This window comes from Hyperolius riggenbachi, chromosome 3 (assembly GCF_040937935.1).
Source record: "Hyperolius riggenbachi isolate aHypRig1 chromosome 3, aHypRig1.pri, whole genome shotgun sequence".
NCBI classification, from domain to species: Eukaryota; Metazoa; Chordata; class Amphibia; order Anura; family Hyperoliidae; genus Hyperolius; species Hyperolius riggenbachi.
The window spans coordinates 141,468,554-141,489,684 of record NC_090648.1 but is presented as its reverse complement, the minus strand read 5'-3'; the positions used below and the strand labels follow the sequence as shown (position 1 = coordinate 141,489,684).

The window sequence follows — 21,131 nt, the reverse complement described above, 5'->3', positions numbered from 1 at the left end:
TGGTAAATACAGCCTCTGTTAGGTGTACAATCTAATACTACCCATGTACTCAATGCTGCCCATGCACAAAAGCATTCAATGAAGTCATATACAATTCTCTGTTTTCTGCTTGACAGAGGAAATTATACAAGCAGGTTTTTAGCACTTTATCAACTGGTAGGTGCTGAAAAGTTATTTTATAGTAAGATTAAAAATGATTTGGTTAAAAACTCAAGACAAGTTGATTGATCAGGGCCATTGAGTTTTGAGTGATTTATATATAAAATCATTACAATTATGGGTACAGTCTGTAACTTTTTCAGTAAGTTGAACCTTATTCTGACGGCTCTGGTGTTTACTATAGTTTTGGTTACCATTGCAAGCGGTTCTTGGAAGTATATTCCTTTTTGTTTTTTCCATTAGTGTTTGTATAGCGTTTCACTGTGTATATTGTCAGAACTTGTCTGCAGAGGTCATATCCCTCTCACTCACTGAACTTCACCCCTACTCTCCTGAGTACGCAGGATTTAGCATTACTGCCTTTAAGAGAACTGGATTGTCAGTTATTGCTGTATCCATTTCGTTATTCAGGTACGCTGAGCAATTGCTATTTTCTTTTGTGTAAATGTAATTTGTGTGCAAACTTAAATGTTCAAATGTGGAATGGATTTCATCACCAAGTAAATATTAGCCGTTGATTGTAGCTTTTGTTTAATCAGTGGAATATTCATAATTGGTATTACTGTAAATTTGCTTTATAGTTTTTTATATACGCCATTTGGAAGCTCTAACTGTTTTGAGGTCATTCTGTTCACAGTTTATTTGAACTCCTAGGTTGTCTTTTGGTAAGTTTTCATGAATCTGTCAGTTTCCAACTGATTAAATTATTAATGCTGCCAAACTGAAAGCACCTTATGCCAGTACTTGCCTTCTTATGCTGGATACACACCATACGTTTCCGCGTTCGATGCGTCCGTCGATACGCGTCAATTCGATTATTTCCGACATGTCCGATTCGCGGTTCGATGGATCGTTAGGTCGATTTGCCATACTTTACATGGCATTCGACCTAAAAATAATCGAAATGCACTCGGAAATGCTTGGAAATAATCGTATCGACGGACGCGTGCGACGCGGAATCTCATGGTGTGTATTCAGCATTAGTCTTCACATGGATTTCACAGCATCGGATGAACCCCCGGATCCTAGGCGCACACAGATGGAGAGCTTGAGCTTCTGGTGATGACTTGGTGCTAGCCTTTGCCATTACCACTAGGCAGCGTTATACCAGATTATCAATGCCCACTGAACTGAGGTTCTGGTATTGGATAACTAGTAGGAATCAGTGTTCAACATCGGATAGTGCTTAAATTCAAATTGGCTAGACATTTCAGACTCCCTTTTTCTTCCCTTTTTTTTTTCTTTTTCAGACTTCTGTATAGTATGCTTAGTGCCGGAGTTGTGCTCAGTTAAACATACCAGGGCTTTGGAATCAGTTCAAAAATCATCCGACACTGACTCCTCAGTTTATGAAACCTGACTCTAGGTACCCAAAATTGCTCCGACTCTGACTCCTCAACTCTGACTCCACAGCCCTGAAACACACCTTAATCAAAACAAAAGTTAGATACTTGCCTTAGTGGGAAGCCTCTGAATCGTCCAGCGGCTTCCCGGATCCTGGTAGATACCAGCATTCCAGTGCAGGGTCCCTCCTCATCTTCTGGTCATGTTCCTGGCTGTGGAGTAGTGCCTCTGTACTGGGTGAATGCAAGTAAGGTCCACACATGCCCAGTAGAATGAGGCCGCTCGTGCACAAGTTTTGTTTTTTTCCTCCGTGCACATGTGTGGACCTTGTTTGTACCCGCCCAGTACAATTGTGCTTGTCCATGCCTGGAGGTAGAATCCATCAGGGCTGTGGAGTCAGTACAAAAATCGTACGGCTTCAGACTCCTCAGTCTATGAAACCACTGACTCCAGGTACCCAAAATTGCTCTGATTCTTAGTCCTCGACTCAGACTCCACAGCCCTTGCAAGGCTATGGAGTGGTTACAAAAATCGCCCTACTCCAACTCGTCAGTTTATGAAACCGCAGACTCCAGGTACCCAAAAATTGCTTTGACTTCGCAGCCCTGGAAACCTTTTTGGCCTGGTGTAAGTTTAATAGGAAAAGGACCCTGCTCTAGAATGGTGGGGTCTACCAGGAGCTGAGAGTCTCTGGACCAGGCTTTCTCAACCAGGGCTCCTTGAGTACTCTGCAGGGGTTCCTTGGCATCTTCTTCTATTATGGGGGAAGTATAATAGAGCACACTAGTATAGGTGGTACTTTAACAACAATCACTAAATTAAGGGCTCAGGAGACAGTATGAGTGGCCGTGTAATGGGAAGTAGTGAAATAAACAGCCACACCTACTTTTAAAGACCATTCCTCCTGCAAAATAAATGCAGGGGTTCCTAGAGATCCAAAAGTTATTTACAAGGTTCCTCCAGGGTAGAAAGGTTGAGAAAGGCTGCTCTGCACTATCCAGAGCCTTCACAATACCAAGATCTATATATCTAGATATATATAATTGTATCTCTTCAAGTGTACTTTAAAGTGAGTCTGAAGCCACATTAAGAAAAACAAACCCGATTCTCACCTATGGAGAGGGAAGGCTCTGGGTCCTATAGAGTCTTCCCATTCCTGTCCAGGTCCCGACGTTCCTGCGCTGGCTCCGCCGTTGGCAATTTCCAACCAATGAGCTGGAGACTGCTCTCTGTCGCTGTGGGAGGCTTCGAAAATCTTCTGAAACCAGAGTACTCCGTACTGCGCATGCAGTAGCACGCTCTTGTGCACGGAGCGGCCCATCTTTAGGAGCACTCGGGCTCCCGAAGACACCCCCGTCCCTCCTCCCCTTGCAGCGACAGCAGTTTCCAACCTATTGGATCTTTTAAATCGTCTAAACCAAAAGTAGATCACCTTCTGGAATCCATTGCATTCTCTATTGTATTGTGCTGCATTGTACAGTACTCTGTAAATTATTGTGCAAAACGTCAGTGCCATTTACTGTAAAGGCATAACAGCTGTGCTCTAGAGCCAAATGGAAGAAGATTTACTTTTGAAGTGTAGACAAAATATACATGCATGAGTCTGTGTTCTCTACATAACATTCATGTTTTTCTGTTGTATGCTGTTCCTAGTAGGCATGATGCAAAGCAAACCTCTATTGAAAACCATGATGGTGCATACACTGACTTTAAACGTGGCAGTACCTGCTGCTTTCTAGAGCTTGGAGTCTGTGCTAATAAGAGGATGTGCATTCCAAGCCACAGCAGCATAGAGGTATTCTCATGCTGCAAAACATCTGTGACCGTTCATGTTGTGTATCTGTGTCATTCTCTTTGCTGAACTTCAGTCATAGATAGTTTACACATGTGCAGAGACCAACATAGCCATATCAATTACATTTCTTAAAGCTGATTCCAGGGATCAGAATATGAGGCATAAGAATATTTATTCATTGAAGTAGAGTTTAAAGCTCAGTTCCAGGAATATGTATTACTGTAGTTTTCAATAACGTGATAAGAGATGAGAAGTTCTCTAATTCTTACAGCTGTCTTGTGTCCCATCTGTGAGAATTTATATCCCTTCCTGTGTAGAAAAGAAGTGGGAAAATCTCAGAGTCAGAGAAAGCAAAAATAATACATTTTCAAAGAGCTGTGAAGTTAAAATCCCCTGATTGATTTTTTTTTTTTGGTCCTGTGCCTACCTGTTTCTGCAATTTCCTATTTTTCAGCAGCAAAACAGTTAAAAAGGAACTGTAGTGAACATATTTTTTTTTGTTTGCCCATTGTAAAATCTTTCCTCTGCCTGACTTACATTCTGAAATTTACCACTGGTGGAGACATCTTTAGTTCTGCCAGGTGATCTGTACAGAATGTCTGTTACTGAGAGTTCTATGCACCGAGGGAGATACTAGTTGCTTGGGGGTTAGAAAAAAGCTGTTATTTCCCACAATGCAAAAAGTTTCACAGACAGCAAACTGTTAAGACCATAGTTATGACATAACAGTTTAGGAGGGGTTTCACCACAATATCAGTCAAACAGATCCCCCTGGTGATCTATTCGAGAAAAGGTAAAGATTTTCTCTTGGGGAAGGGGTATCAGCTACTGATTGGAATGAACCGTCCTTGGTTACAGTTCCTCATCAAAAGTAGCACCTTGTGTTTCATACCCTTACTTGAACGTGAAGCAAGTGACTTGTGTTGTCAGCTCACGTATCTGATTAATAAAGGGGCTAGGATAAACTGGGAAATGTGCCATGAGAGTTGAGAATAGCCTAGTAGCTAAGGCAGGGATGTCGAACTCCAGAATCTGTACTGTGACAATCTTGCATAAACAAACGTACCAGCCTGTTTGTTGTCTTCTTCTAGCCCCCTCTGTGACATTTTCGCTGCTCCCCGCTGCTTTCTTAGTAATAAAATCACTGTGTTATCCATTGTTTTTGTAAACAATGAAGATGGCCGCCAAACAGGAAATACATCATCAGAGCAGGTGCCTGTTTGCAGAGGCTCCTCTCAAACGTGATTTGATTGCTGGAATTTTACACCACTTGTTGCCTTAGCTGCTTGTCTGAACTGATCTTTCTGTACTCACAGCTGTTCACAAGGTCACAGCTCCTGAGCCTGCAGAGGCTGGCTGTGAGCAGAGACCTTGTTTGACTCATACACTAAGCACACACACAGAGCCTGCGGGGTGTGTGGATGAGGTGTGTATAACTTCTCCCTATCACAGCAGAGCAGTGCATTCCTCTCTGCTTCGACAAGGCTTGACAAAGGAAAGAAGATTAGATTTATTACAGCGACAGTGCAACTAGAAAAGGCTGCAGCAAGCCAGACAACATTAGAACAGGTGTAGGAACTTATAGGATAGAAGAAATAAGGCTTAAAATTTTGTTAGTCTCTCTAAGGGCCGAGGTCCTCTCACAGTTTTGGCAAAGCTCAAATTAATTGATGGTACTGAACTAGGAAAGGTGTGATTTATCAAGTAGAAAGGACACCTGTGCTATAAGGTAACGTTACACCCTCAGACCTTATTGCAGGTCCTCCAGTGACCAGAAATGTGAACGGAGTAACTTTCTATAGACTTCAGGATAAGAAAGAAAATAGGGGAAGTGGTCTTTTGCTGCTGGATTGCAAATTCCAACACATCCCTGCTTTGCTTCTTATAAAATAGTACGGTCCACTGAAGGATTTTAGTTTTTGCCAACAGTTCATAAAATTAAATTTTCATTTTAACATGTTCTGTAAAAAGAAAGGGGAAGTTCACAACTTTTAGTCTGTGGCTTCATAAAAATTGTGCTTGCGTCAGCTTGTTACTCTTTACTCCTTTGCCAAAATAATGCTCTTCAAATTCTGGGAAATCCAAACCACAGAAGCAGCAAGTAAGTACCAGAATGTGATATATATTTTTTCTTTTTAAATTAGATTTATTTAAATGCTGGGTGCATATAACAAATATTCAAAAATGGCACGTACTACGCGGGGATGTTATAATATGCATAAATACAAGTATAATACCATTAAACATATGAATGTATAACAGTTATAGCATTGTACCACTTGCATTGACAAATGCTAGGACACATAAAACTGTATCAAATAATTGACCAGAAGATGGCTGAACGGTGGCCCACCTGACAATTTGTTGAAGTAAACCAGGCTTGTTCATAATTATAACATCATTAGGGCTGGTCTACTGAAAGGGACTTCTGTGAATCCACCCAATAATACCATATACTACTAAACTTGGTAGGGCAGCAGCATGCGTGTAAAGGAGTTTTTCAAATTATACAGCCTCATTAATAAGCAAAACTCAGTGGGAGATCAAGGGTTATTAAGGAGAAAACCTTTTAAGAATAATTGTTTTCCTTGCCAGGTATTTCTTTTTTTCCCTGAGAAATTTATATTATAATAGCGCTGACCATCAATTTCTTCCATTAACCCGAAGAGGCATAGTTTAGGGTCGAGGGACACAGGGATGCCTCCGATATGAGACAGCCTCTAGACCACTTGGCTCCACTACCAATGGGCAATACCACAGCAGGTGCAGAAAGTCTGCATCCTGCGCTCCACATTTAGGGCAATCGGCACTATCACGTAAAGACTTGCTTTTTTATTGACATTGCCGTCCAGTAAGCCTGATGCAGTTTATATAGCTAGACAAGACAAATATCTGGGTCTACCTATTATGAGCAGCAGGAGAGGACTGCCTCATTGACAGATATATATCCTCCCATTCATCCTCCTGTATCAGAAAGTTAGACTGATTCTACTTAATCATACCTGCCACTTCCTTTTTCTCAGTCTTTGCATTTACGAGGTGGGTATATACAGTGGGATGCGAAAGTTTGAGCAACCTTGTTAATCATCATGATTTTCCTGTATAAATCATTGGTTGTTACGAGAAAAAAATGTCAGTTTATATAGGAGACACACGCAGTGATATTTGAGAAGTGAAATGAAGTTTATTGGATTTACAGAGAGTGCGCAATAATTGTTTAAATAAAATTAAGCAGGTGCATAAATTTGGGCACTGTCATTTTAATTCCAAAACCTTTAGAACTAATTATTGGAACTCAAATTGGCTTGGTAAGCTCAGTGACCCCTGACCTACATACATAGGTGAATCCAATTATGAGAGAGTATTGAAGGGGATCAATTGTATGTTTCCCTCCTTTTAATTTTCTCTGAAGAGTAGCAACATGGGGGTCTCAAATGACCTAAAGACAAAGATTGTTCACCATCATGGTTTAAAGGGATTGTCCAAGCAAAATAAAAACATGAGTTTCACTTACCTGGGGCTTCTACCAGCCCCATGCAGCCATCCTGTGCCCTCGTAGTCACTCACTGCTGCTCCAGTCTCCCGCTGGCAGCATGCCGACCTCGGAGGTCGGCGGGCCGCATTGCGTACATTTTTTACGCGTAAATTTTTACGCATTAAACCACTAACGCGTAAAATGTATGTGTTAATGTTCCTGCACTAGCTGGCATGCGTAAAAATGTACGCAATGCGGCCCGCCTACCTCTGAGGTCGGCATGCTGCCAGCGGGGGACTGGAGCAGCAGTGAGTGACTGAGGGCACAGGATGGCTGCATGGGGCTGGTAGAAGCCCCAGGTAAGTTAAACTCATTTTTCTATTTTGCTTGGACCTTCCCTTTAAGGAAAAGATACAGAAAGCAGTCTCAGAAATTTCAGCTGTCTTAGGAACATATTGAGGAAATGGAAGCCCACAGGCTAAGTTCAAGTTAGGGCTCGAAGTGGCAGACCAAGAAAAATCTTGTATAAACAGAAGCGACGAATGGTGAGAACAGTCAGTCAACGTTTAGACCAGCACCAAAGACCTACAATATTATTTTGCTGCAGATGGAGTCACTGTGCGTCATTCAACCATTTGGCGCACTTTACTCAAGGAGATGCTGTATGCGAGAGTGATGCAGAGGAAGCCTTTTCTCCGCCCACAGCTCAAACAGATGCTTGAGGTATGCTAAAGCACATTTAGACAAGCCAGCTTGATTTTGGAATAAGGTGCTGTGGACAGGTGAAAATAACATTTAGTTATTTGGGCATAACAGGGCGTTATGCATGGAGGAAAACACAGCATTCCAAGAAAAACACATGCTACCTACAGTAAAATATGGTGGTGTTTCCATCACACTGTGGGGCTGTGTGGCCAGTGCAGGGACTTGGAATCTTGTCAAAGTTGAGGGACACATGGATTCCACTCAGTATCAGCGGATTCAGGAGACCAATGTCCAGGAATCGGTGACAAAGCTGAAGCTGTGCCGGGGCTGTATCTTTCAACAAGACAACAAGACAAAACGCTGCTCAAAATCCACTAAGGCATTCATGCAGAGGAACAAATACAACGTTCTGAAATGGCCATCTCAGTCCCCAGAATACAATTGAAAATCTGTGGTGTGAGTTGGAGCGTGTTCTATGCTCAGAAGCCATCAAACCTGAATGAACTAGAGATGTTTTGTAAAGAAGAATGGTCCAAAATACCTTCAACCAGAATCCAGACTCTCATTGGATCCTACAGGATGCATTTAGAGGCTGTAATTTCTGCTAAAGGAGGATCTACTAAATATATTTAGGCACCTGCCTAATTTTGTTTAAACAATTATTGCACACTTCCTGTAAATCTAATAAACTTCATTTCACTTCTCAGATATCACTCTTTGTGTCTCCTATATGATATATTTAACTGACGTTTTTTTATCATAACAGCCAACGATTTATACAGGAAAATCATGACAATTAACAAGGTTGCCCAAACTTTCACATCCCACTGTAAGTATGAAATCAGGCCTTGAACCCCTTGAGTTTTGTGGATCCCGATCAGAGGGTAGCCTGCTATGGGTAAACTGGTTCGGCCAAATTGAGCTCTCGGGGAATGTCTGAGCTGGAACATTTGAAATAGAGCAGAGTTGGGCATCTGGTGTCTATAAAGAATATCTTCCATAGGAAGAAATACCTTCTTGCTACATACCAGCTGAGAGACCATTGTAATTTCTCTAGTTATCCAAAAACCTGATCAGGCAGTGAGAGAAGATGAGGGAAAGCTGAGTTATCCCATAAAGGAGTCTCTGGCGGGATGCCCTAGAACTTGCACACCTGCTTACCAATTCTCCAAACCTGCAGAGCAAGCCTATGTATTGGGGTTATAGGTTTATCAGCACTTCATGTTCCTGCTTCTAAGAAGGTGAACAGACTTCCCTCGCGACGGGGGTACTACTGCACGTGCCACCGTTCCAGTTTCGACCTCCATGCTGGCGCTCACCACTTCACCAGGGTCTACGGAAGTACTGGTACTAAGTCCAGGAGATGCTGCGCTGCTGGTGCCTGCCTCACCAAGAAAACTCTCATCAGCGCTAGCACCACCCTGCTGCCCTTGAGGCGGATCCTGTGCCACCTGTGGTCTAACGACATGAGGTCTGGTACGTCTGGCTCTAGCCGGGACCAAAACCTTGTCATCACTTTCGGTCAGAGAACCACGGCTTTCCACAGGTTCAAATTCGAACCCAGATGATTCATCGGCTGAGTCTTCCCAAACGCTCTCATCCGACTGGTCCATGTACCTGTATACCTCCTCATCGGAAATCCCCCTTCTTGCCATTGTGGACTGCTAAATTTATGGAGTTTTCCTCCGAGACTACCCAGAAAAAAAGAGCACCTACCTAGCAAAAGGGAGTATTTGAGAGGTAGAAAGCTGTGGTCACTGAGTTTTGATAAAAAAAATAAATAAAAACTGATCTTTACAGCGCCACAGCTAGTGTACAGTGTTTTTGCAGTGATCAGAAAAAAATCTGTCACTACAGTGGGGCGGCTGAACGCAAGTGCGGGCGAACGATCAGGCCTGATCGGGTAAACACTGCGTTTTTAGTGGAGCCTACACTAAGGTGACCCTAATGTACTGCTATAGATCAGTCTGCGATCAGGAATGATGACTAGATACTATATAGTACCAATGCTGATTAGCGACAGTGATGGCGCTAATCAGCGACTAATCGGTGAATGCGGTGCAATGGGTTGGGCACTAACTGACCCTAACAAAGGGGCCTAGCTAACTGGCCTAACTGCTAACACTAGTGATACTAAAAAAGTGTCAGTTTTCACTGATCACTGTTTTTAGATCACTAGGATAGTAACGGGGGGATGATCTGGGGTGGGGGGTTTGGGGTGGTGGCGAGTAGGGTCTCAGAGGCAATCAAACAATCACGGGACAATCAAATACAATTACAGCACAATCGAATCCAATCACAGCACAGTCAAATACAATGCACTCGGAAGGTGATTAGGGGGGGTCTGAGGGCAATTTGAGGGGGTTGATCAGGAGCCCGCACGGGGCAGACTGAGTCCTGATCTGATGAGAGACAGACACAGGGGTTACTGATCGAAGATCGGTTAGTGATTGCTGGGGAGGACAGATGTAAACAGTGCGCAGGGGATGTAATCAGGAGCGAACACAGTAAATCCAGCGCTGGAGACTTGGGCGCAGCAGCGCAGGAGACTTGGGCGCAGCCGGCGCCACCATAGGCTGTAATAGGAACTACGGCTATCGCAGGCACAGGGAGTAACTTCAGCGCCGTCAGAAGACGGACCTGAAGTTGCTTTTAAAACAATAATTCGGATTCCAGCGATTGCTGGAAGCCGAATTATTTCATTCCCCCACTATCCATGTCGGCCTGGAGGGGGAATAGTAATTAACACGGCCCGGACTTGTGCGGCAGCAGGATCAGCCATATACTGGCTGTGTCCTGCGCCCAAGTCTCCGGCGCCGTTCTCTCTCGTACGCATCAGGAGGGGGGTCTGAGGGCAATCGAGGGTCTGGGCAGGTGATCGGTTGCCCCTGAGGGGCAGTTAGGGTCTGCTCTGATGGGTGGGGGTGCTGAGGGGTGATGGACAGGTGATCAGAGGGGGATCAGGGGGTAAGTTAGCTGTATACAGTATACAGGGGGGTAGTCTGAGATGGGGTCTGGGAGTGATCTAAAGGTAGGGGGGGGGATCAGGGGTGATTAGGAGGCAGTTAGGGAGCTAATCTAGGGGATAGCGTTGATAGTTAGTGACGGGGGGGTTTAGAGGGGTGTAAGGGTGCTGGCAGGGGTCTGCTGGGGTGATCAGGGGGGGGGGGGGGGTCTGAAGGCTCGGGTGGGAGATCAGGGGGGCTGTGTGGGGGAAAAAAAGTGTGATGTATACTTACTAGTGCTTCCTCCTCGCTGGTGGTCTCTGGAACAAAGAGACCACGAGGCGAGGAGAAAGCATGTATAAAGCACTTTGTTTACCTAAAAAAGTGCCTTATACACTTTAATTGGCGGAATTTGTGTATTCCTCCGCCCGCCGGCGCTGCTAATTGGCCGGGGCGCTGGAGTCTAAGTGCCCGGCCATCGATCCCCGGCGTAGGATCGCGTCATGGATGACGCGAACGCTCCGCCCATGCCCCTAAAAGGACCTCCGCCTCTGTGCGTAAGCCGGTCCTTAGGGCTTCCACTTTCCGACCGCCCCTGTGCAGTGGGCGGTCATTAAGTGGTTAAATGCACACAGCAGATAGAGGGAACAAGGCCCAAGTCAAATGACAACGTTCTGGGGCACTTCACAAATCACAGCAATCTATTTCTGCCCACTGGCCCATTCACTAATGCAAAGTGACTGGACTGGTAGAAGTTCAGCTTGTGGGTGCGATCATTGAGGAGCCGCGCTGTGCTAGAGCTGGCGTTTATCAGAGCGAGGCCACAATACTGGAGGAAGACAATGGGGGATGGGTCTTCACTTGCACTGCCATGGAGGAGGTTTTTGTAGATCTTTCTCTTCGCTGGCGGGCTTTAATGTTTAGCGTTAAATTTCACTTAAAAGTTAGTAAGGAAAACCTCTTCATTTACCTAGAAAGACTCTGCTTAAGTCAGTTGTGGAAACTCATGGCTGGATTTCTCCTGTGCCCATTGTACTGAATGGCTATATAAGTGAAGTATGGTCTGGTATAAGTCATGGAGCACTAACATTGATTCCGGTAATGCCTTTAATGACTATCTGTACACGGTTTATTGCAAGCTTTGAAAACTTTAATTTTCTTCTTCAGGCATTCTAGAGAAGTGGATCAGTTTTCAATAGATGATGCACAGTTAGTCATTAACTGTATTTACCTAAATCAATGTCAGGGCTAGTATAATCGCAAATGCCTAGTGGGTTTTTTTTTTTGTTTTTCTTTTTAGCTATTTTTAAAAGCGATTCTAGGCATGAGCCTCGCGGGTTTCTGTTTACGCCTAGTGAATTTTGGAGTGTTTGGTGTACCAATTTTAAACCTCTTGTGCACTTTGACCTGGAAGTAATAAGCTTTTTAATAAAAAATGCTAGAAAAATCTCTCTGTTCAGTGCTTTTTAGCCCAATTTCCTCTTTTACTATACTTAATATTGAGGCTGAATCACCTCCAAAATGCTAAAGGATCCGCGTTTGCGCTTGGGCAAAAATCACATCGCTCTGATATGACCAAGTCCATAGAAAGACATTAGCCAAACGCTTTTTTTAAGCTCTAGCGAGTTTAAAAGCGCTCAGAAGCACTCTTGGTGTGCACCAGCCCTGATAGTGGGTTTTATGTCTGAATAGCCACATACTGCACAAGTGGAGCAGCTGGTTGTAGGACATTTAAATCTGTAGATATTGTATCTACAGTCTTTAAATCTTTATCTGTATATATCTGTAAATTACTGATAGCTGTGAATCTATAGATATTGTGATACTATGTAACTTGCCTTTTTTTTTTTCTTTTTTTATCTACATGCTACATGGTTAACACTTTGCATCCAGACCTTGTTTCCCCCTTATGCACCAGAGCAGTTTTAGCTATGTCTCTATTTAATCAGTAATAAATGTATCCCTACTTATGACGCATATATATATATATATATATATATATATATATATATATATATATTTTATTTATTTATAATATATATATATATATATATATATATATATATATATATATATATATATATATATATATATATATATATATATATATATATATATATATATATATATATATATATATATATATTTTATTTATTTATATTATATATATATATTTTTATTTATTTATTTTTATCCAAGACAAGCTAGGCTTTCATTGTATGGTATTTTTCTTCTATGCATTTTAATAGGTAAAAAAGAGGGGGAAAAAATAGAATAGAATAGAAAAAGACAACATTATTTTTCACTTTTACCAATTCCAGTTTAAAAATAAGCGATACTGTAAAATAAACACATTTTGTTTGGCTATTTCTACTGTTTATCACAAAACTTCATTATGTTCCTGTCACAATTTATGGTGAGGATATTTGATTCTGAAATAATGCTACAGTGTGTGTTTTTTGCTAAGTGAGAAAATAAAACCATTTTAATGGTAAAAATCAATCTTCTTGGCTGAAGGAACATACCGTATAATATCCTTTGATGACGTTGCGCGATATCGGAGAAAAAATAGTACGTCACGGAAAATCTTTGGAAAAATCGCTTAGTGGGTATGGACCTTTAGCACAGTTTGCTGATTTTAGCAGTATTAGCTACCTTCAGGATTTGGCAGCACAGCGACCAGTAGTTTGTGTCACAATGAGTGAATGTAAATAGTTTTTTGCCTTAACTCTCATGGTGGGCATAGACCGATTAGCCGCCGGATCGACTCCAGCCGCGTCCCCGCAGATCGATTCCCGCTTGTCCCCGCCAGCGGTCCTTATCAGCCGCTCGATTCCCTGCCATTGTCCGCCGGCGGGGATCGAGCGGACGCGGGTTGCGCGGCATGATCGGGCCAGCTTAATATTATTAGCTGGCCGGATCAGCTGGTCGATACACGGTACAGAAACGTACCGTGTATGCCCAGCATTAGGGCCCTTTTACACTTAATGCGTTGGTATGCGTTAGTACGCTTTTTTCCCATAGCAGTGCATTGTGAAAAAACTTTCAGTTAAAATGTGTATAGTGGGAACTTTGCCATAAGAAAACATGGGCATTACTTTGAAAATCGTTTTTCTTTCAGTTATAACTGAGAGCAACTGATAAAGTGTAAAAGGGTAACTTTTGTGTCTTGGAATATGTTACATTATGTTACTTTTGTCACTGTAATTACCTTTTCTGTATTTTTGTACCAATTCTGTAATTCTACCAATGTTGTATTTTTATACATTGGTGTACACCATTGTCTGTAGTATTATGTACCCCGTGTTTGTTTCTTACTACGGTATGTACAGTGCCATGGAATGTGTTGGCGCTCTATAAATCAATAATAACCCAGCATCACTGTGGAGCAGCATTGCTGGAATGTGCAGAGCAGATGGAGGAAATCCATTTCACATTCTGTATGGAATGCAGCCTGTAAACAGTCATAATTAAAAGATTGCCTCTTTGGTTTGCATTGAACCACTCCCAGCTTCTCTTTACAGGACCGATGCTCAGTATTTCCAGACTGCTGACCATGCAGTGTTATTATAGTAGGCCTGTCATTACAATTTACACTTTTCTTAAACCAGTACAGTACAGCATTATCAAATCCTATTTTGAGAAAATACCTCTTTATTGCCATAAATTAAAGGGAACTTGAGAGGAATGCCATCTTCATTCCCTTAAAAGCAAGGCTAGTTGCCTGGCTGTTGTGCTTTGAGTTTGGCTTTAGTTGTTTGAGTCGCGCACCTGCAACAAGCATGTAACTAGTGCAGTCAGAGCAGAGTCCATACATCTGATCTGCATGCTCATTCTAAGACAGTGACTTAAAGAGGAGCTGTTAGGTATAAGGTCTCAGAGAAAATAAACATATATCAGTAGCTAAATATTGTCTGTACTTACATTACATATGCATTTCACTGTCCACGTTTGGATTTCACAGAATCTTTATATAGTATTTGCAGAGAATGATGCTCCTGACAGCTCATGGCAGCTTCCATGTTTGTCTGTCTCCTATGAAGCCAAATGTGTCGTCATGTCCTGCCTGCTTCCTGATGATTCCACTCACAGAAAAGCTCGTACTGAATAACAGTACCGTGCAGTGAATATTAATTAGCCATGTGGCTAGGAACAATAGCGGACTCCTGCAGTGTACTCTGTATTAGCTTTTGCAGCCTGACAGTAAGGGCCCTTTTCCACCAGCGCGTTTGCGCTGGCTGAATCGCAAAGTCGCAAACCGCTAGCGATTTTACAATCGCTACGGTTTGCTTTTTAACATAGGAATCGCGGTAGGTCATTTCCACTACCGCGATTCGTTTTTGACGGGAACGCGAACGCGCGGCGGAGCGATATTTGCCGCGATTTTGCTATGCAGTGCATAGCATAGCAAAATTGCGGCCGCGAACGTCGGGGAATCGCCGGTAATTGCGATTCAGCAATCGCTAGCGTTCAGCGTGAACGCTAGCGACTGCTAGTGGAAAAGGGCCCTTACTCTTTAAAGAGCCTGAACTGAAAACAAAAAGTCAAAATAAACACAAACATATCAAAGCTGCTGCTTTTGTAACACAAGCCCTGTAACTTATCAATAGCAGCCGAGGGGAGGGCCCCAGAATGCTTTGCAGTATGGTATGCGGCTTGCGGCTTCTTAGGGCTGGTTCAGACGGGCGTTTTTGTGGCGTTTAACGCAGCGTTTCAGACGCAGCGTTTTTTGGGATCTACTGCCATCCCATTCAAGTGAATGGGAGCGTTTAGAGCTGGCTTTTGCAGGCTTTCATGAAAGCCTGGCAGTAGATCCCAGCGTTGCGTCTAGTCTCAAAAGCAACATGCTGCTTTCAGAGGCGGTAAACGCGAGGAAACAATAGCAGAGACCAGAACTGCTAGCCTTGAACGCTTTTCAAAAGCCTTCAAAAGCTAGCTTTTAAACGCTGGCGTTTAAACGCTGGCGTTTGAACGCAATGCCAAGCAAAAGCTCAGCAGACGCCCGTGTGAACCAGCTTGGGTCTAACAGCTTTGCTGATAAGCACACATCAAATGAAAGAGAGATTTTTATCTTCAGTGTTGCCTTTTTGGCTTCCTTCTAAACTGTTTAACACAGGAGAATAGAGGTTTAAATTAGCTTTTGCAGCCTGACAGTAAGGGCCCTTTTCCATTGCGCTGGCTGAATCGCAAAGTCGCAAACCGCTAGCGATTTTACAATCGCTACGGTTTGCTTTTTTACATAGGAATCGCGGTAGGTCATTTCCACTACCGCGATTCGTTTTTGACGGGAACGCGAACGCGCGGCGGAGCGATATTTGCCGCGATTTTGCTATGCAGTGCATAGCATAGCAAAATCGCGGCCGCGAACGTCGGGGAATCGCCGGTAATTGCGATTCAGCAATCGCTAGCGTTCAGCGTGAACGCTAGCGACTGCTAGTGGAAAAGGGCCCTTACTCTTTAAAGAGCCTGAACTGAAAACAAAAAGTCAAAATAAACACAAACATATCATACTTACCTCCCATGTAGTCTACTCGTCAATCTCTTTCTCTTCTCCTGTGTCCCATTTGTCCACTGTGATCAATGGAATTTTCTGTCCTCCATTTTGAAAATGGCCATTACCCCATAACCGGTCAGCTTCCCGGTCAGCACACTGTTAAACTTTTATATCGCCCACTTGATCCATATATCCATTGAGAAACATGGACATTACCTTGCACATTCAGTTGTAACTCACAGCAGCTGATATATAACTGACAGCAACTGGTATATTTCAGTTCTGACAAAATATTGGCAGAACTGGAAGGGATCACTGTAAGAAGAAAACTGTGAGCTTCTGAGAGGAACTGACGGTGAGGTTAGTATGTAATATTCATTTGCAGCTACATCATGTGTTTATTTTAAATAGTTTTACTCAGTTCAGGTTCCTTTTTAAAGGACTGAAGCAAGAGAGCTATGGAGGCTGCCATATTTATATAGTTGCCTGACTAGCATGCTGTTCCTCTGCCTCTAATACTTTTAGCTATAGACCCTGAACAAGCATGCAGCAGATAATGTGTTTCTGACATTATTTTCATATCTGACAAGATTAGCTGCATGCTTATTTCTGGTGTTATTCAGACACTACTGCAGCCAAACAGATCTGACAGGCAACTGGTATTTTTTTTAGAAGGAAATAAATAGGGCAGCCACCATATTCTTCTCACTTCAGTTGTCCTGTTAAGTATAAGAGGCTGAGCATCAGCGCAGAGGTCCGGCATTGTTTGTTAGAGAATGAGATTACGGCCTCCATATTGCTCTCACTTCAGGTTCACTTTAATGAAATGAAAACATTCTGGACGTTTTGTGCCCACTTTAGTAAACCTGTTCAAGAGCCTGATATTTCATTAGAGACTGCAGGCAGAACAAAGTCCTTTGTTATGCATTAAACCTTTGTTTATGGGTGAGATAAGAGGACCATTAATGCACAGCTGTGACGTAGAATTTGCAGATGTAATTGGGAGTTGTGGCTGGCCCAGGTATACTTCTATGAATTTATGTACGCTATGTGTTTATGGAGGTTTGAGCAGAGAGTATGGTCAGTGAAATGCAAGCTATTCCAACTTACATACAGATTTCATGTAAATCGTATGCAGCTTGGAATTATTTATTATTTATATAGCGCCAACATATTCCGCAGCGCTTTACAAAACACAGTAAGACAACACGGGGAACGTAGGTCCAACCAAAAAAATGTACAGCAGAGTCTCAAGCAGCACAAATATTGCAACAAAAACAGTAAACATTAGGAGGATGACCCTGCCCTTGCGAGCTTACAATCTAAAGGGTAGTGGGAGACGCACTAGGTAAGGAGGCGTGGGGGGGGGGGGGGGGGAATGGATGATGCAGTGAGCCTTTGCCTCAGATTACATTGTAAACAGATAAGTAAACCGGGGCTAAAACATGTTATAAGCTTGTCTGAAAAGGTGTGTTTTAAAAGTGTGTTTGAAAATGTCCAGGTTTGGAGCATGAGCAACAACATTGATTGGCCCAATTCTAATAAACAATGGCCTCAATTCACTAAGCTTATCTCCTGTCTTTAATAACTCTTCTAGAGTTGTTACCATGGTGATAAGGCATGTAGTATTCAGGAAACATTTTACCTCAGGCAAACCTAAAGTTAACTCTTCTGTCTTTAAGTTAACTCTCCAATCCTTAAAATAACTCCAGAGTTAAAGACAGGCTGTTCATTAACTGCATGTGAAAATAACTACAGAGGAGGTAACTTAACTACAGAGGAGGTAACTTAACTACAGAGGAGGTGAATTAACTACAGAAGAGGTAACGTAAGGAATGGAGAGATAAGATAACTCTCTCACTGTGTGGAGGTAAGTGTGTTTTTTTTTTTTTTTTTTTTTTTTTTTTTTTCTTGCCTTATCTCCAGCATGATCTTAGTGAATTGAGGCCAATGCCTATTAAATTTGCATTTGCACCTTATTGACCATCTCTGGACAAGCAATGACGTCATGAAAACCTTCACACACTGGTGAGAATAAAGTGAACCTGTTGTAATGGTGCGCTAGAGAATCTAAAACAGAAATTGTGTCAGAATGATCAATATCTAGAAATTTGAACAGAGGCACCAAAAAAGGATAAAAACATCTAAAAATAGTTTAAAAGGGGGAAGCTATGGTGGACTTGCATCCCTTGTAGATCAACAGATGTAAGGCTGTTATTTTAATTTAAAAATAACATTTATTGGAAGCTCCACAACATGTTTCGCAGGTAACAATCCCGCTTCATCAGGCAAATAATGGAGAACACTGGGAAGAAATGTCAAGGCTAAGGACTTATTAACATAATTTGACAATGTAAAACAATCAGTCGCAGGATATCGGTAAAGAACAGCTTACGAGAAAAACATTTATAACCAGTGTGTATACAGATTACCTAATGTGTGTTAATTGTTGTACTTGCTCATCCTCTAAAAAGAATGTGGCCATCAATACCCCACAAAAGAGACTAAAAAGGTTACCAGTGACAACTACCTAATAGTCCCCAAAGTGATTTATAAGAATCTTTATAAAAATTGCTGCGATCAAGAAAGTGCTCTATTGATATTGACTTGCATAAAACATTCTTGTGAAGAAAGGCAAAGTTTCAATACTAAGGCCCCGTTCACACTTGCGTTTTTGGGAAAAACGGACCGGATCCGGACCGGACCCGTACGGTTCCTATCCGGATCCGGTCCGTTTGCATACGTTTTCAATCAGGTATGAATACGGCTGCGATCCGGATCCGTTTTTTTAAAGAGATAACACACTATATAAATTCCTGGGGTCTGGGAGGTCAGCAGAAGCTGCACCTGTAGAATCAGGTCCTCCGCTGTGTAGGGCCTCACCTCCACGTCCGACATACTGCCAATCCGCTCCAGCACAAAGTCACTGCTGCTCCACTCCAGAAATGCTGTGCCCATGTGTCCCCATCCAAAATGGCCACTAGAAAACACATAGGAAGTGGAGTAGAATGTCCGTTTTTTTTTTTTTTTTTTTTTTTTAGCCAGTGTGTTCTGTGCTTTTTGTCTCCCATTGGTTTCTATTGCCGGACGGTGCAGTCAGGCTCCGGTCCAGGTGCGTCGGCCGGATGATCCAGACCTTAAAAATAGCGCATGTTGGAAAAGTGTCCGAATCCGGTCTGGCTCCGATCCGTACGGAACGGACGCATGTGTACGGTCGCATAGACTTTGCATTGCTATGTCGAACGTCCGTTCCGTTTGTCCAGTATACGGTCTGGATCCGGCCCTGCGAATCCGGACAGCGAACGCTAATGTAAACCGGGCCTAAGATGAGATAGTGTAAAAAAAATGGCAAAGTTTCATTACCAACTCTGCTGCAGAGGCTGCCCTCTCTTATGGTGGGCTTCACCTCAGTCACACCCCCAGACCAGACAACAGGACCGGGGGAGGGGTGGGTCTGCTCCTCTCCCCATCCTGCACCTTCAGTGTCCTCACCCCACCTACCTCCCTACAATTCACATCATTCGAGGCCCACACCATCCGCCTCTACCACCTTCCTGCCATTGTTGCGGTCTTATACCGTCCTCCGGGCTCCACCCCACAATTTCTCGATGACCTTGCCTCCTGGCTCCCTCACATCCTCTCCTCTGACCTCCCCACCATCATCCTTGGGGATTTCAATATTCCCATCGATGAAGCCCAGAACTCCGCTGTGACCCGGCTACTCACCATTGCCAACTCACTTGGACTAGTACAACACACCAACACCCCCACTCACACTGCACGTCACACTCTCGACCTTATATTCACTAAATCCACCACTATTGCAGACCTTGACATCGCACCATTTCCACCTTCAGACCATCACCTTCTCACCTTCAACCTCCTCACGGAAGGCACCTCAAAACTACCCACCCACCCACCTGGTCGATGGCAGCGAGACCTACGCAAGCTCAACCCTAGCGTCCTTGCTGACCCCCTCCATGCCCTGTACTCCACTCTCCCCACCCTAACCTGTCCTAATCTTGCTGCAGCTCAGTATCGCCAAACTCTATCATCAGCCCTAGAGAAAGCTGCTCCACCAATATTTCGCCGCAATTAACCCCCTAACCCCCAGCCCTGGCGCACTACCCATACTTGCAACCTCCAGAGGGAAACACGCGCCACTGAACAGAAATGAAGGAAAACTAGACTTAACCAGGATTTCCTACAGTACAAGACCAACCTGCTGCAGTTCCACACTGCCCTTGCTCATGCGAAGCAGGAATACTTTACCAAGCTCATCGGAGCACAAGCTTCCAACCCCCGGCGTCTCTTTGCCACTTTCGAAGTTTCAATCTTTTTTTTATTAACTTTTTCAAGGCAAAAAATAAACATATCAGTACAGACTGTATAGGCATTAACGTAGAAGCAGATTACAATATATTATACCATCTTGTACAGAACTTAATTCAAACGACAGTAGTAAAAGCTAGAGGATGTAATAGTGGACAAGGTCTAGATATGTCTTTAGATAAATCCACATAAGATAGGCAAAAGATAATGATCGTTTAACACGTTATAAGTGTTGCTGCCTAAAAGGGGGGGGGCTACTGAAATATTGATTATGGCGAAATATCTCCTGCTCACTCACGGAACCAAAATATGGCTGAGCAAGAGCTTATTTCACTCTAGTGTAGTTTATAGCTGGCGTTACTCGCCTCCCAGCGGAGGCAGAGGTGGATGTCAGATGAGTTTATCTGTCTACAGACTAGGAAAGGAGAAGAAAGAGGTGAATATTAGGTAGGAAGAGGTGGTGTTGGGACGAGGAGGTCAGGTGGTCTCAAACCAGCAAAGACAGTGGGGAATAAAGTTGCTTCGGGAGCTTAGAGATTTCTAATCATGGCGCTACTGTCAGAACCCAATAGGTACTCTATGTAGGAGGACCAGATTTTATTGAATCTAGTCATATTGTCTTCCAACCGGGCCCTTAGTTTTTCAAAGAAGAGGATACGGCTCAACCTGTTCTTTACTAGGTCGAAAGATAGGAGACTGGAGTGCCATGCTGCAGCTATCGTTAGTTTGGTTGCTGTAAAAATATAGTTTACTAGGGCATTTTGTGATTTGGAGAGGTTTGGATATGGAAGGCCCAATAGGACGTGGATAGGGTCTCTGGGAATTGGTTGGTTGATCAAAGAGGAGGCCCAGGTACACGCTCTTAGCCAGAGCCGACGGACT

At 43.2% G+C, this 21,131-nt stretch overlaps 1 protein-coding gene and 1 long non-coding RNA gene across 6 annotated transcripts in view; one reads left to right on the top strand and one right to left on the bottom strand.

Moving 5' to 3' along the window:
* Positions 1 to 1,746, bottom strand: part of LOC137563053 (uncharacterized) — a 65,472-nt gene extending 63,726 nt beyond the window's left edge. For both annotated transcript variants that reach the window (XR_011030236.1, XR_011030235.1), the window contains exon 1: positions 1,615 to 1,746. This is a non-coding gene — a long non-coding RNA (uncharacterized lncRNA). The remainder of the gene's footprint in view (positions 1 to 1,614) is intronic.
* DENND4A (DENN domain containing 4A) overlaps positions 1 to 21,131 on the top strand; it is a 205,005-nt gene that overhangs the window by 78,549 nt on the left and 105,325 nt on the right. The window lies entirely within an intron of this gene.